At 42.2% G+C, this 17,302-nt stretch overlaps 1 protein-coding gene and 1 long non-coding RNA gene across 7 annotated transcripts in view; one reads left to right on the top strand and one right to left on the bottom strand.

The window, feature by feature from the left end:
- LOC147365294 (uncharacterized) overlaps positions 1-17,302 on the bottom strand; it is a 104,434-nt gene that overhangs the window by 23,169 nt on the left and 63,963 nt on the right. For 3 of the 6 annotated variants that reach the window (XR_015135362.1, XR_015135365.1, XR_015135366.1), the window contains 2 exons: positions 14,413-14,490; positions 1,733-14,295 (listed from right to left, as the gene is read on the bottom strand). This is a non-coding gene — a long non-coding RNA (uncharacterized LOC147365294). Of the gene's footprint in view, positions 1-1,732; positions 14,296-14,412; positions 14,491-17,302 lie in introns of those variants that run through there. The other 3 variants (XR_015135363.1, XR_015135367.1, XR_015135364.1) reach the window with 2 other exon arrangements.
- IQCH (IQ motif containing H) overlaps positions 1-17,302 on the top strand; it is a 231,508-nt gene that overhangs the window by 175,105 nt on the left and 39,101 nt on the right.

The following is a 17,302-nucleotide window of genomic DNA, read 5'->3' as shown; positions in this document are numbered from 1 at the left end:
TAGCAACGGGGAGATTCCAGGATTTCAGAGACTCCATGCAGAATACATGGAGGTATAAGGTAGCCATTTTGGAGATCTGGCCTTCCCTCATGCAGATGAGGAGAGGGATCCAACCCTTAAACGGAGAGCAGCAAAAGCTACTTCCATATCCCAATGGGCCCTGGACCCAGAGTCCTTGTTGGGCAATGTCTACTGGTTTTCAGGAGGAACATGAAGCTCCTACCAAAGACTTCAAATTGAAAAGACACCAACATGTTCACTGAACAAATGCCTTCCCAGGGTCTACTCAGTTCCTATGCTGGATGCAGAGGGAACATGAAACATGTTTCCTGTCATGAGAAAGTTCATTTCACATCCATCACCCAATTCCATTTGATACACAAGCACACAATTGTTTTACACTCTTACTGGTTCTTAGCCATAAACATTACCTCCATGAGATTTGTAAATCCTCTAGAAAGTGCACTCTTCTTGATGTCTTACACAATGATAGTTGTATGATAGCCAGTTGATTAATGGACTTTCGGAACTTCTTGAACACCCAGATCTGCTGAACTCACTTATATTCCACTTTTGGGAAATTCTAAAGGAAAGAACAAGTTGTTTATTGAGCATCTAGTATGTACAAGACATTATGGTAGGAGCAAGAGAGGCTGCAAAGATGCAGAAGAAGTAGAAGTGCCTGCCCTTGGGGAGTAAGGGCAATCTAACTGGGGAGAAAGGCTTGAAAAATGAATTACAAGAAAAATCTTAGGTGACAACTACATAGAACAATAAAAGAGACTAGAAAAGGCAATGCCAGTTTAATTGCCTTCTGTCTGGAGCAATCAAAAAATGTTTTTACAGAGTAGGTGGGGTTTGAGCTGAAAGACAATTAGGACTTGAAGGAGGGTTAGAAAGAGTATATTCCAAGTGGGAAAGGTGCTCTGAAAGGTGGTGGTAGGAAGGCATAAAACACATATAGGAAAAAAAATGACCTAAGTCTTACAAACATCATAACTGACTTGCGTGTGTGTGCTCAGTTGCTCAGTCGTGTCCGACTCTGCACTCCCATGGACTGTAGCCCACCAGGCTTCTCTGTCCATGGAATCTTCCAGCTAAGAATACTGGAGCGGGTTGCCATTTCCTACTCCAGGTGAAAAGAGAAAGTGAAAGTCGCTCAGTTATGTCCGACTCTTTGAGACTCCATGGAATAATCCATGGAATTCTCCAGGCCGGAACACTGGAGTGGGGATCTTTCCAACCCAAGGATCGAATCCACATCTCCTGTGTCTCCTGCGATGGCAGGCAGATTCTTTACCATCAGCGCAATATGTGTTTATGTCATCACTCTCCATGGCTGCTGCTGCTGCTAAGTCACTTCAGTTGTGTCCAACTCTGTGTGACCGGCAGCCCACCAGGCTCCCCCATCCCTGGGATTCTCCAGGCAAGAACACTGGAGTGGGTTGCCATTTCCTTCTCCAATGCATGAGAGTGAAAAGTGAAAGTGAAGTCGCTCAGTCGTGTCCAACTCTTAGCGACCCCATGGACTGCAGCCCACCAGGCTCCTCTGTCCATGGGATTCTCCAGGCAAGAGTACTGGAGTAGGGTGCCATTGCCTTCTCTGCACTCTCCATGGACCGTGAGGGAATTCCTCTAAATATCACTCTGCAGTTCCTTTTATATGAACTTGAATCTAAGCAAACAGATTGACAAAGATGCTTTCTGTTGAAATCCCTAGGTTAAAAATGTCTTTGTTTTTAGGTTATTGTAAACTTTTGAACCCTGGAGAAGGAAATGGCAACCCACTCCAGTATTCTTGACTGGAGAATTCTATGGACAGAGGAGCCTGGTAAGTTACAGTCCATGGAGTCACAAAGAGTCAGACACAACTGAGCAACTAACATACAAATTTTGAAATAGCTATCACTGTTATGAGCATTGATAGTTATTAACTTTTTAAAGAAAGGACATCTAATTTTGAAAAAAAGCTTGGATGAAAACATTTGCAGACTCCTAACAATGGTTCTTCCTAGATACATAAGGTAGCTACAGAAGGAAAAGAATTTTGTTACAAATTATGAGGAAAGACAAACATGGAGAGCCTGATGTATGTCAGATTATACATCATATTGTATCTCATGTATTCTGAAAACTGTTTCTGAATTTCTAAATACAAATGTATCAGCCTAGAACAGAAAAAAGAGACAGCTGAAAATATTTTCATTATGATGGATAGTGGGTTCTTGCCCTACTCTTTACACTTAGCAATTGTGATCATTGAGACAACTCACTGGACCTCTCTGAGCCTCGTTTTTTCATCAACAAATAGTGAATGCCTGCCCTCCTTCCCACAGGATGTTCTGAGAGGCTGAGCAGATACAAGGTGCTGTTCTTATTAAATCAAACAGCATAATCACATGTAAAACTGTCACCCGAGCCCTCAGCAGGTCCTCAAACTGTGAGTGGAATCTGAATTGAATTAGCATTATTTTTAAAAGTCAGTGAACATTATCATCTCAAAATGATATATAAGCATCAAAAGTGAATATATTTATTTCAGAGAGTGGAAAAACCAAGGTCTACAGAAATATCATAATTCCTTATTCATTGCTATACCCAGCACCTAGCACCATGTCTAGCATATAACAGATCCACAATAAATATTTATTAAATGAATGAATGAATACTTCTCTCTGAGTCCCCCATCTAGTACTCTCATTTGCAAGATCTCCCTATCTCTGTCTTCAAGATATACAAGGTAGTCACCAAGGGACTTCAATGAGATTTACTTTTCCTCTTTAGGGAAGGTATTTTATTTATATGTAAGAAGGTTAACAGTGTATATCTAAATTAAAATTTAATAGGCCTTTAGTATAAATAGAAGTGCCTGTTATTCAGTGGTTTTTAAATGCTATAATAGGTACACTGTAAATCACAAGTTAATACCTAGTGAAGGGAAAATAGATCCCAAGGGTTCTGAAGCATTAAAGTAAAAGACCTGTCCCTTTGAAAGGTCTACATCTATGTACCACTGAAAGAGACCTATAAAGTACAAGTAATAATAATGATGATGGTGGTGACATGACTTCCGCAGTAAGCACAAAGGCAATGATGACAATAATTTTTACAGTGAAAATTACGATTATGTTTCTTAACACTGATAGTGCAGGTAAGCTAGTGACCAACTTTGCTATACATAATCTTACCATATGTAATTGTCCTTAAATGTTGGGTTCACCTCCTTACCTTTTAAGTCTTAACCTTTAGAAAGACTGAGCCCAAGCCTAATCATCAGCTCCTCAATAGAACTTTTGTTGGTCGACAAAGAATAGACCCAGTTCCTCTGTTTGTATCTGGTTGTCTCACCCAGGACTTCTTTAGATGACTGCTCTCATCATGGAGATTCTTGCTTCCTTTTGAATGAAACCCAGACACTTCTCCCTGAACGTAGAGGTCTTTAACTAACTTTAAATACCAAAAACATTGCCAGTGAAGGGCAATGTGGGCACTCACACTGCATCCTGCAGTTTGCAGGAGGTGCTACAGTTCTGCAGGACTCAGGAGGGCAGCAGGTGGGGAGAAACGAAAAGTCTCCCTGCTGATGCTAAGAAAGACCAAAACTTAACAGTTTGTCTACCAGCATCACAGTAACAAAGCTGAGTGGCCTTTCCTACTTCCAGCTGTTACCTGTGGTCAAGACTTTTTTTTTTTCCTTAGGAGGACATGAAATATTCCCCTGACCTGTGGGAGGATGCTTTGGCAGGAAGGAGCGAGGAGGGCTGAGTAAGCGAAGAGGCACATTAGAAGTAAAGCCCTCCCACCCACCACTCTGACCTCTGGAAGCTGGCCTTCATGGGAAGCCAAAAAAAACAGCTTTTTTTTCCTTTTTTTTTTTTTTGGCTGTGCCCAGCCACATGTGGAATCTTGGTTCCCTGACCAGAGATTAAACCTGCAGTCCCAACATTGGAAATGCAGAGTCTTAATGACTGGACCACCAGGGAAGACGCCCCAAAGAAACCAGTGATCACCATCCCACGGCCCCAACACTCACCCACCATGGAGGGCACAGGGAATTGCCTTACCCACAGCTTGTCCACATTCTTTCTGACACCCTCGGGGAAAGGAGAGATTCCCAGAATCTCAGACAGAATGAGAAAGGGGAGGGGCTGCAGGGAAGGGAGAAGGGGCTGTGTGGTCACGACTTTTTGTGTGATAAATTTTCCCCTTTGAAAAAGTCCTGAGCATTCATTTTCATTTTATTACACCTGAACCATGTTGTTGGGATGAAAAAGTACAGGGTAATTTGCTCTAAGCCTTACCTGTTTCTTACAACAGCCCTGAACAATCCCTCTCCCACAATGTGGTACTAAGTGTTTTTCTCATTGATCATGTCCAGAGTATCTCTAGGACAAGATATACTAGACCTGCTTGGTAGCTCCCATATTTAATAAATGCATTCTCATCCTGCCTTCCAATTATCTGACTCATTGGAAAAGACCCTGCTGCTGGGAAAGATGAAAGGCAAAGGGAGAAGGGGGCTACAGTTGATGAGATGGTTGGATAGTATCACCAACTCAATGGACAAGAGTTTGAGCAAGCTCTGGGAGATGGTGGGGGACAAAGGAGCCTGGCGTGCTGCAGTCCATGGGGTCACAGAGTCAGACATGACTTAGAGATTGGACAACAGCAACATCCTGCCTCCCACATGCCACCTTCATTCCTACAATTGGCCTTTCTTTTCTTTCAATATACAGCTTCCTTTCTTTTAAAACATGTTTCAAAATCCAACTCTTCATGAAAACCCACCTTAATAATCCCCCTTTATTGCCACTTCATTCTCTAGCTTCTCAGAGCTGAGGTACAGTACCGACAGCTGGAATAATTACGTATGGTAATATCAACTGTCTATTGAATTTTTGTCATGTGCCAGACATTATATGGGCTTCCCTGGTAGCTCAGCTGGTAAAGAATCCATCTGCAATGGAGGAGACCCTGGTTCAATTCCTGGGTCAGGAAGATCCATTGAAGAAGGGATAGGCTACCCATTCCAGTATTCTTGGGCTTCCTTGGTGGCTCAGCTGGTAAAGAATGTGCCTGCAATGTAGGAGATCTGGGTTGGATCCCTGGGTTGGGAAGATCCCCTGGAGAAGGGAAAGGCTACCCACTCCAGTATTTTGGCCTGGAGAATTCCATCGACTGTATAGTCCATGGGGTCGCAAAGACACGTCTGAGCAACTTTCACTTTCACTTCAGATATTATATATTTTATGTGTAGAAAAGAATACTCTTATCCCTAATTTACAAATGAGGAAACTGAGGCTAGAATGACATGTTCAAGGTCACTCAGCAACTGAGTGGCAAATCCAGGGTTCAAACCATGATTTAGCCGCCTGCTGAGTGCAAGTTCCTTCTCTCACAGCAGATATTTCCCATGGTGCTGCACTGAATTGATGATGGTGACATCCTTTGTCAGTCTCTCCCTGCTCCTCAGCCACCATCACCAAACAAAATGTATGTTCCCCTTGTAGATCCTCAATATGCTCATTGAATTGAGCTGAACGGTTTAAAGCCAGAAAACACATCTCCTATTTTTTTTAATATATTCCATCCTTGTGCTCAGCACATAAGGTAATCATTAAATGTTAATGACTAAGGGAAATGGAATAAAATCAGTGTTGTGGTAGCCATTTTTAAGCTTTAAGAGTTTAAATGAGCAAGCCTGTGCACAGCCCCACAGCTGGGAGTGCCATATTGCCATTCAGCCAGAAGGTGGATTCACGGGATGGGAACATTGAAAACAGACACCACAAGAATGGTTAAGTCAGCTTTCCAAACCACTTTCTACAAGTAGCTACTGACTTTCCCTCCATAATAATTTCACAGTGATTAGCCTGCTGGATGAAAAATCCCAGGCGAAAAACATGAGTGTTAGAAGAATTGAGAATAACCACTGATTATTGGGCTAAGGTTGGAGGTGATGTTGACAGTAGACACATTCCCATCTAGCTGGTCAGAAATGTAAGAGAACTGCCATCTAGATTTCTATTATGGGCTTTATCTTTCAGAATAAATGCCCTCTTTTTAATCATTAGGTTTACAAAATCCAATCTTACATTCCAACACATATGATATCAAAATGTGTATTTGGCGAGGAACAGTGTCTTCATGTTATCAATTTTTGCTTCCTTTTGCTTTCTTTGCTCATATCATGAAATCTTACTTTTTGCCAAAACCTTACTTTGTAGCTTTTTAACTTAATTAAATATATAGGCAATTACTGACACCATCTGTCTTCATAGAAAAAGAACAAGAAGTGGCACAAGAGACTGGGACTCTGAAGGGAATATTTAGCAAACAAAATCTTCTGGCTCCACTACAGTAATATTCATTTTTAGGAGCCCTTCTGTTATTTTCAATCATTTATGCTTTTTAGAAATAATGAATTTGAGCTATACTTAAAATGTGGTGACTTTGGTATGGTTTTTTTTTAAAAGAAAATATCAAGCAATCCATTGCTTTTTCAGTAAAACAAAACCTTAAACATGCCGTTGAACATCTGTTACTAGTACAGTCTAACACAGCACTTAAAATCCTTTAAAATCCCTGAAAACCTTTATAAAGTTACATGAATCTTTTGCATAAATAGAGCTGTTTTAACAGTATGTATATTCCTTTAAACATATATTTTGCTTTCTTATACATAAGGTTCATTGTGTTGCTTAGCGTTCCAAGTCCTTAAAATAAATAAATGAAATGGCTTCACTTTTTGAGGGACTCATTCTTCCCCTACAGACCACATTCCTAGCCCACTCTAGAGTTTTACTTACTTATGTTGGTTTTTAAAAAATCTTATCCAATTTCTTCACAAACGTCTTAATATGTAAATATTATCAAGCCGACCCATTGAAACTTGACCAGAATCAGTCAGGATCCAATACAAAATAAAAGTCCAAATAGCAGAATGCCCCTCCCATGGATAGAACGTTGTCAGAATATACAGAGGAGTTATAGAGGAAAGAGTCGAATGTAGCTCCAAAAGAACACGGGATTGGCAGTTACCTCCAAGGAGGGCAACTGGGTTCTTCTACAAGTCTTTCCTGAACTGAAAGGAGCAGGCTTGAACCCCTTGTGTCAGCTACTAGGAATCCTACCCTCATGGGTATAAGTGTGGATAAGAGAGCAGCTCTAAAGAGGCTCAATATAAAAAAGACATATTTCAAAGAAATAACTGTAAGACTTCTATTCATGTTAAAAACATATGGTATACTAAAGAATATGCTATGTCAGATTTAAATATATACAGAGAAAGAGTTTTTTTATTCACTTGTTGATGAGGGAAATATGAAGAAAGTGATTTCACAGTTTTTCCTACAAATTGACTTAAAGATTGTATAAAATAATTATCAAATATAAATAGAGCTAAAACTAAGAATTCACGTATCTGTCATGATTTGCAAGCCCTCTAGTGCATTCTCCTGAGAGTAAGCTGTATGTTAAGAAAGTGCATTGAATTTTTAGAAGAAAAGATGGAGAGACAGGGGGAGGAAAGGAGGAAGGAAGAAAGGAAATACTTCCCATAATGAGTTTCTTTCGTTTGCTAGAAATTGAACTTAGGGACAAATGGTATGTCAGTCAAAGCAGCCTCTGGGGTGAAGCTCAGAGGAGCAGAGTCCTAACTGAGGAGCAGGGCCCAGACGGGTAAGACAGGACTGAAAACCACTTACTCAGGTGAAACTACAGAGTGATTTTCTGTCAGCAGTTACTCAATTGGGATTTTTCCCAGGGCCCTAAAGCTCTTCCCATACATTTCTGAAGTGACACAGGACTTCCGTTGATCATGGTAGGAACCTTGCCTTTTTGCCTACACTGAAGGACAGTATTTCTTTGTCTTCATATAGCTCTTTCATTATAGGCGGTCAAAGTGCTTTACAGACAAGTAATGGGGAAGGCGAGGCAGAAAGGTGTTACATGGGTCACCCAAAGCTCCATGATAAGTCACAGGCCTTTCTGGCTTCAGAACCACCAAGGAATTGGTGGAGCTTCTGGAGGTGACTGCCAGCAGCGTGGTGCTCTCTCACTTTCAGCAGGTGTTTGTTTCCCTTGCCAGGTGGAGAGTGATTGCCAAGATCAAGTACGGGGAAAACCTGGACCTTGGAGCCAGGCAAACTGGGACGCTAATCCTAGCCCTGCCACTTAGCTGTGGAACTTGAGCAGGTTTGGGGGTCCTTTGAGCCTCCACTTCCACTTCTATAAAATGTGGGTGTTAATATCTGTTTCACAAGGCTGTTGTGAGGATGACATGAGAAAACACCAGAGTGTCTTGTACATAATAAACCCTTGATGTACATTAATTCTCCTTCCTCTTTCCCTCCCCAAGTCTCCCTCCTAGAGTCTGTCCTCCATGTAGTCAAATAGGCAGCTTTCTAAATACTGCTGCCATCAACAAAGATAGCATATTGGCTTGATAGGGTGCCAAATCTTTCAAACACCAGAATCTGTAGACAACAGAGGCAAAGTTGTGGAATCCAGATTCATCTCTCAGATAACCAAATCCAAAAGGTTCTATTATGGTAAACAACCCTCTACTGTCACCAAATTAGTCATGACTTATTGTATTATTGGATTAACTTGATGTCACTATGGGGGGCATATAGCTCAGGAGTCACTCCCAACTACAGAAGGCAGGCTGAGGTGTTGGGGCGGGGATGGGGGCAGCAGACCCGGGAATGGGCAATGAGATGGGAAAAGGGAAGCAGATGTGTTTAAGACAAAACTTCCCTTTAGTCACGTGCCCAGTTGCCTGACCAGCCCTGCCTCTCTTCTGGATTTGACCACACACAACCACACCCAGCCCCACTCACGGAGAAGGCAATGGCACCCCACTCCAGTACTCTTGCCTGGAAAATCCCATGGACGGAGGAGCCTGGTAGGCTGCAGTCCATGGGGTCGCTAGGAGTCCGACACGACTGAGCGACTTCACTTTCCCTTTTCACTTTCATGCATTGGAGAAGGAAATGGCAACCCACTCCAGTGTTCTTGCCTGGAGAATTCCAGGGACGGCTGGACTGCTGTCTATGGGGTTGCACAGAGTCAGACACGACTGAAGCGACTTAGCAGCAGCAGCCCCACTCTGTACAAGAGTTGATACAAAATGAAAGCCTGGGAGGTTCAAGAGGGAGGGGATATATTAATATGTATACATATAGCTGACTCACTTTGCTGCACAGCAGAAACTAACACAAAATTGTAAAGTAATTATACTCAATTTAAAAAAAAAATGAAAGCCTGCAGTGGGCAGTCGGCTAAGTGTCCCAGAAAATGACGCTGTATTCCCAGGCCTGAGTCTTTTTGACGGGTGCTAATATATTATCTCTTCCAGCCCATGACTTCTTATTGAGCTCCAGGTGTTAACCCTTGCTGAGTGCTAGTTTGCTTTATAAAGCAGGTATTTTCTTACCCACATATGGAAAAACTTTTTAAAAGGAAAACTTGAAGAATACCTGGAATAAATTCAGAGGTCAGTCTGGTAGGTGGTTTATCACGGGATCCCTCATTCAGTCATGATTTACACATGCAACTAGATTTAAACTAGTGGTCATACAAATTATGGAGGTGTCCTGCATAGCAAGGGTCTCCTGGAGACTGGTGTGTGTGTGTGTGTGTGTGTAACAGCTTTATTGAGATATCATCCACATAAAATTCACTCTTTTAAAGTGTATGGTTCAGTGGCTTTTAGTATATTCACAGAGCTAAACAGTCACCACAATTATGTAGCCGTCTGTGAGTCGGACACGACTGAAGCGACTCAGCAGCAGCAGCAGCAGCAGCAGGCCATTTCCTTCAAGAAGAAACTGTACCTATTAGAAATCACTTCCCACACCTTCCTCCTTCCAGTCACTGAAAACCATTTTCTCCCTCTACGGGTTTCCCTACTCTTATTTCACATAAATGGGATTATATACCAGGTGATCTTTTGTGACTGGCTTCTTTCACTTAACAGAATATTTTCAAGCTTCATCCATGTTTGGGTATTTATCAGTGCTTCATTCTTTTTAATGGATGAATAATATTCATTGTATTTATATACCACATTTTGTTTATCCATTCATCGGTTGATGGACATTTGGGTTGCTTCCCTACTTTGATGGTTATGAACCATATTGTTATGAATATTCACGCACATGTTTTTATGTAAACACATTTTCATTTCTCTTGCTTGCCTACCTAGGAGTAGAAATGTTGGTCGTATGGTTAACTATATGTCAAATCTTTGTGTGTGCAAACATGCGTGCTCAGTTGTGTCCAACTCTTTGAGACCCCATGGACTGTAGCCCACCAGGCTCCTTTGTCCATAGAATTTTCTAGGCCAGAATACTGGAGTGGGTTGCCATTTCCTACTCCAGGGCATCTTCCCAGCCCAGGGATTGAACCTGCATCTCTCATGCCTCCTGCACTGGCAGGTGATCTGTTACCACTGCACCACTTGGGAAACCCCTCTTCCCACTTCTCGGGTTCCTCAAATCTTTGAGAAGCTGCCAAACTCTTTTCTAAAGTGACTGCACCATTTTACCATCTTAAGCAATACATGAAGGTTCCTATTTCTCTATATTTTGACCCACACTTTTTATTGTCTTTTTTATTTCAACCATCCTTGTAGGTTTGAAGTGGTGTCTTTCCTGTCTGTGTTTTAAAGAGACGATCTATTTCCTTGTGTTATTTAATGGGATTGTCCAACAAAGATTTATTGTGCATACATATCAGGCATGCTGTGCTAGGTATTATGCAGGATTCAGATATGAATCAGAGGGCCCTGCTGTTGGTCTGATTCTCCTTTCTAGGAATTTCCCAAATGTAAACAACTTTAAATCAAGGGCTCTGCACTCTGGTCTCTTCCCCTCTTGGAGTCTTGTGCCTGGGATTTGAGGAGGCTGGACAAGATCTCCTCAGAGGCCACAACCTGTGTTTCTTGCCCACACAGTCTGCAACCAAGATTGTTCTTTATAAGACATTCTGGTTTACTGGAGCCATCAAGAAAACTAGGAGGAGAAGGCGAACTCTACTGTTACCTCATTGCACTGATGGGGCCATTGCCGCACGCCCGTCCCCACTTCACTTTGCAGGACAGCCTTCCACGTCCACAAGGACTGGGCACAGGGATTCTCCCCCATGGGCGCATGGGGGCTCCAGAATAAGAGCTTCCTGCCTTGAAAACACACACAAAAGCCTTTTGGAGATCATTTTAATAACTTTAAAAGAGCACTTCTCAACTAAGCAAGTCATTCACCAGTCCTGACATTTATAGTGTGAAAATTTAAGAAGAATGACTATCTACAGCATGGGATTATTATATTGAATTGGCATGGAAGAAGCACATATAATTACTAGTCCTAGAAACCTATAACAGGTTATGAAAATTGGGTTTTCATGGTTATTATACCTTAATGGTCAATGGCAAAATAAGAACATGGCTTTCCAAAAATTCATAATAAAAAAAGCCAGGAAATACTTAAAAGGAAAAAAAGAAATGAGTATGTAATTCTGTACCTTAAGAATACAAATAATATCAGGCAGGCCATCAATCTTGAAAGTAATAGAGAGAGAATCATAAATTTACAGAGGCAGTGGAAGAAGCTTGGAAAAGAAGCAGAGAAGGCAAGAGTGTATTAAGAAGGGTTTGATTTTTTTTTTCAAAAATAGAAAACATAAATATAGCTGCTCATGGCACAGGTTTAAATTTCAGTATTTTTCATTTTGGATCCCCATATTAATTTTGAATACTGTTGCTACACATCCTGAAAGAATTTTCAAAATCACAGAGAAGCTTCTGGTGCTATAAAGAAATTGGTCCATGAATGCTGGTAATTAGGTGTCATGGAAAGAGCTGGAGCAGGAGTCCAGAAACTTGATTCCAGCTCTTCCCCTAATTGTGGTACCTGAGTGTGTCAGTTCACCTCTCAGAGTCCTCAGCCATAAAATTAGGAGGTGGGAATGATGAATCTCATTTTAGGTCTGCCAGGACAGGGATGTTTAAATAGACCTCTTTGGGCCCTGAATATTTTCAGTTTTAAAGATTCTATTACCCTACATCACATCAAATGTATAAATGCATCCTCATGGAATGTGACACAGATGTAACTGTGTAAGAGTTGTGTTCCATTTAACTGACATGTGGTGGGCTACAGTCCACGGGGTCACAAAGAGCCAGACACGACTGAGCGACTTCACTTTCACTTTCACGGACATGTCAATTTTGTTGATACATTGTTATTTGATAGTTTTCATATTAGGGGCCCGTAACTTTTTATTTTTTCCAGAATCCATGTATTTTTAAGGCCTTTGAAAATCACGGAGGCCCTAGGCATGATGGACTACATGGCCCTGAGTGCTAAGTAGCAGGGCCCAGATTTGTCGCTGCCTTTAGCCCCATGAACTCCAAAGGCCCAACATCAGGTAGTGGCCAGATGGGTGGGAGAGAGAACTCTGGTTGCTCTGAGAAAGTCTTGTGGAGCTGTGATTTTAACTGTGCCGAGAACGATATATAGAATTAATATATTGGAAGGCTTCCGAGATGAATACTAGGAGTCTCAACTGTTGATCAGGGCCCAGGGTGACTGCCCCAACCAGCAGAAACTGCAGTTCACCTCTCTGAGAGACTGGGCCATCTCAGAAGCCACCACTAGGTGGCAACATGCCAAGAGGCTGCAGTCCCCTGTGCCTGTCTACTGATATTTTTATGTAATACAAACAATTCTTCCCCAAAATCATAATCACATCAATATTTTCCTAAGTAAAATTACAGTGCAGTGTACCACCTTCCTTAAAATTAAGCATCAGGTGTGTTGTTTACCACAATGGAGAGTTTGATGCTGTCTAGCAATTCAGTGATCAAGATGGGAAGACATCTCACTTAGTAGCTGCTTCCCTGGGTTGGGAAGATCCCCTGGTGAAGAGAATGGCTACCCACTCCAGTATTCTTGCCTGAAGAATCCTGATGGACAGAGGAGCCTGGTAGGCTACAGTCCAAGGGGTCGCACAGAGTCAGACACAACTGAGCAACTAACACTTAAGAAAGTGTGTTCTCTGTGTAATAGATGGGATTCTGGAACCTATTTTTAAACAGCATCTGAGAAGAGTTAAATGTGCACCCTGTGCCTGAGAATCAGGCAAGAATACGAGAGTCAAGAGCCAGGCAAGTAAGTTCTTACTTCCACCCCAGACTCTGTTCCTGGCAGTTACAAAGGGAACAAATCCAGATTTGTTTCTGCCAGACCCTATGATAATAGTCTCATATCATGTAGTCACTGGATCTTCACAACAACCCTCAGAGATAATGAACATTAGTCTGTGTTAACAGACAAGGAATCTGAGGCCCAGAGAGCGAAGAAAGTTAAGATTACACAGACAGCAAGGGGCAAGGTCAACACTCCCTCCTACGGAGGTCCTGAAACTCTGGTCCAGCGCTCTATCCATCCAGTAAAGACATCTGCCTCCCTCAAGGTCTCTATTGCTTTCAAGCCACCAACACTTCTTTTCCTTACCAAGCTTCCCCTGCCGTTCTCAGCCTTATTTCATCTTGACCTAAACCTAGTGAGAAGCTTGTCCCCTAGGGAAGGCCTCATGTCCTGCAGACCTTGCCTCTCTTCCACCAGGGAGAGATAAAGCCCAAAAGTAACAACAGAGAGAAAACACCTCCCGACAGGGACTGATTCTGCTTTATCCCCCCAACCCAGCCAAGCACATCCTTCTGATTTTGTAGCTGAGAAAGGAGAAAAGGTGCCTGAAATCCTGTCCCATCCTCTAGAACACCATTCAACAAAGTCATCTCACACTTAACACTCCCAAGCCTGAAATCTTAATTTTGTCCTTTAAACTATTCTTAGTTTAAATTTTTAAACTAAGCAATCTGCCCCACGCAGTACACGGTAATTCCACCCTTCCGTTTTGTTGTTGTTTTAATATTTATTTATTTATTTTTGACTGTACTGGGTCTTTGTTGCTGTGCGTGGGCTTTCTCTCGTTGCAGTGAGTGGGCTTCTCATTGCAGTGGCTTCTCTTATTGCAGAGCACAGGCTCTGAGGCACGTGGGCTGGGTAGTTGTGGCTCCCAGGCTCTAGAGTGTGTGAGCTTCAGTAGTTGTGGTAGGGGCTTAGTTGCCCTGCAGCATGTGGGATCTTCCTGGGCCAGGGATTGAACCTGTGTCCCCCACATTGGCAGTCAGATTCTTAACCATGGATCACCAGTGAAGTCCCACCCTTCCATTTTTTCAAGGCAAAGGTCTTGGAGACATCTTTGATTCCTCTCTTTCTCTCACACCTGCGTTCAACCCATCAAAAAGCCCTTTAGGTTCTAGTTTTGAAGTGTATCTATAATAAGACCACTTCTCCCATCCTCTACTATCACCATACTGAACCACCCACCATCATTTCTCACCCAGACTACTGCAACAGCCTCCTCTCTGACCTCCCTGTTTCCATCCTTGTCATCTCACGGTCTCGTCTCCCACAGCACCTAGGGCAGTTAAAAATATGTTATATCATGGCACTCCTCTGCTCAGCACCCTCAAGTAGATTCCCAGCCTCCACAGTTACAAGTGAGAAATAAGCCCCTGGCTCTGTTTTTAGACGAATCAGTAAGGACAGGGGGAGCCTTGGCCACCCATGACTGTATAGACCAGCCAGCAGAGAGGTGGCCTGACCTCCACAGCTTAGGCATAGCCGTGGGTCTGACTGAGGGTTTGGTTTCACTCTAGAAACAATGCACTGTGAAAACAGTGGGTTTCCTATTATGTTGGGACTGTGAATAAAGACATGGATGTGGGCAGGGGGTACTGCACACCTCCTCCAGCCACGACAGGCTGCGGAGGAAGGTGGGTCTTGTATCGCACTTTGTTCTAAAGGCCTGATGTTATCTCTGTGGTGAATGAATTCCCAGTGCTGCATCTCTTGGAAGCCTTAGTTGGAGGATCTATCTTTTTAAAAAATTCCACATGAGCAACAATATGGATGAACCTGGGGGTTATTATGCTTAGTGAAATAAGTCAGAGGAAGCTAAATACTGTTTGTTATCACTTATGTGTGAAATCTAAAAAGTAAACTACTGAATATAAAAAAAAAAAAGGAAACAGACTCACAGATACAGAGAACAAACTAATAGTTACCTGTGGGAAGAAGGACAAGGAGAGGGGCAAGATAGGAATAAGGGATGAAGAGATACAAACTATTATGTATAAAATAAACTACAAGAATATATTTAAAGCATGGGGAATATAATCAATATTTTATAATAACTTTAAGTGGAGTACAATCTGTAAAAATACTGAATCACTATGCTGTGCACTTTAACATAGTATTGTAAATCAACTATGCCTCAATTTAAAAATTCAAATGAAAAAAGACTGAATATTCTTTACAACCTACTGATTATTTTTCCAAATTTATTATCAGAATAAAAGGTTCTATAATAAATAAAATTTTTAAAATAGAAAAAAATTATATACAAGCTTAGAAATTTTCCTAGTGAGCCTCATAGATGCAGCTGAGGGAGGGTTCACTATTATCCCCTGATTAGTGGAGGAAAGTGGCCCAGACTTGCCAAGAGTCACACATATATGTCTTAGACTCTGGTACTGAGAGTAGGGCCTTTAGCCAAGTCACTTACCCCGTCTGGAACATCAGATTCTTTTCGTCACAAATAAAGGAGGAGGAAAGAAAACCTAAAGATGGGTTTGCAAAACTTCCAGACTCTGACAGCTCTGAAATTCTCTGATTCTTCAACGAATGTTATTTGATCTATCAATTAGTCTCTCAATCCCATACCTACCCCAATGCCCGAAAGAGAAGGTTGGCAAGACCAAAGTCTTTGCTGTTTTATTTGCCCTTGGAGATAGTCACAGGATGTAGGGCCTGAGCACATCTGCCCACATCTATACCCTCTGCCACCCATCCATCCTGCCTGTCACAGGAAAGAGGCAGGAACAGCAGGGGTGAGCAGGCGGCCTCCATCTGCCTGGAACACCTAAGGCAAAAAGGGCTCAATACCAGGACCCTGTCTCCCACACCTCCCCACACAGAAGCATGTTATTATCATTTCATCCCAAAGCTTGCAGCCTAAGCAGGACCCAGAACCTTGGAACTGAACAATTCTGGATAAGCTTGCCTCTGCCTGACCCTGTCTTCAGTTCTCATATGCTTGTTTAGAAGCACTGAGGTGGTTATAGCTTCCTGGTTTGCCTTGCCCCGTGCTCTGCCTACCTTGCCCCAGCTCTGCCACTGCAGCTGCACTGTGGACTGCGTCTAGCCCAGCCCAGTCAGGGAGTGTAGAGCTGGGGTTCTGCAGCACCTCTCCCACCAGCCCCCTCTCCCCACTGGCCCTGCCCCTGGAAGGAGCTGCAATGGACTTTTTTTGCAATCAATCAAATTAGAAATAGAATGTTAACCACAAATATAAGTCACATGTGTAATTTTAATTTTCTAGTCATGCTTAGTCGCTCAGCAGTGTCCAACTCTCTGCAGTCCCATGAACTATAGCCTGCCACGCATGTCTGTCCATGGGACTTCCCAGGCAAGAATACTAGCGTGGGCAGCCATTTCCTTCTCCAGGGGATCTTCCTGACCCAGGGATCAAACCCAGGTCTCCTGCATTGCGGGCAGATTCTTTATCTTCTGAGCCACCAGGGAAGTAGTCTCATTTTAAAATGTAACCGAAAAATCAATTAAAATAATTTTAATACATAATGTGTTTTATTTAACATAAGCAGGATAGTATCATTTGACATGTAATCCATGTATAGTATCATTTCAATTTGTAATCTGCATATAAATATATTGAGATATTTCACAGTCTTTTTTAACCTCCTGATTCTTCAAAGTCTGGTGTGTATTTTACATTTCTGAAAGTGAAAGTCGCTCCATCATGTCTGACTCTTTGCAACCCCATGGACTATATAATCCATGGAATTCTCCAGGCCAGAATACTGGAGTGGGTAGCCTTTCCCTTCTCCAGGGGATCTTCCCAACCCAGGGATCGAACCTAGGTCTCCCGCACTGTGGGCAGATTCTTTACCAGCTGAGCCACAAGGCAAGCCTTTACATTTATACCACATCTGAATTTGAACCAACCACATCTCAAGTGCTTGATAGGTACACATGTCCAATGGCTACCATAATAATAGTGCAGATCAAGAATATACGTGAGTTTGTATATAATTTTACTTACCATAAATCTGCTAATGTTAACATTTTGATATATTGTCATCTAGTCCTTTCTAGATATAATTTTTACAAAGTTGAAGTCATATTGTCTATATGACTTTATATCCTTC

Source organism: Bos grunniens, chromosome 10, assembly GCF_055505025.1.
Source record: "Bos grunniens cultivar Pamir isolate PY7600 chromosome 10, Bosgru_T2T1.0, whole genome shotgun sequence".
NCBI classification, from domain to species: Eukaryota; Metazoa; Chordata; class Mammalia; order Artiodactyla; family Bovidae; genus Bos; species Bos grunniens.
Note: the sequence above shows the minus strand (reverse complement) of the source record. Positions and strands in the feature narration are given on the sequence as shown.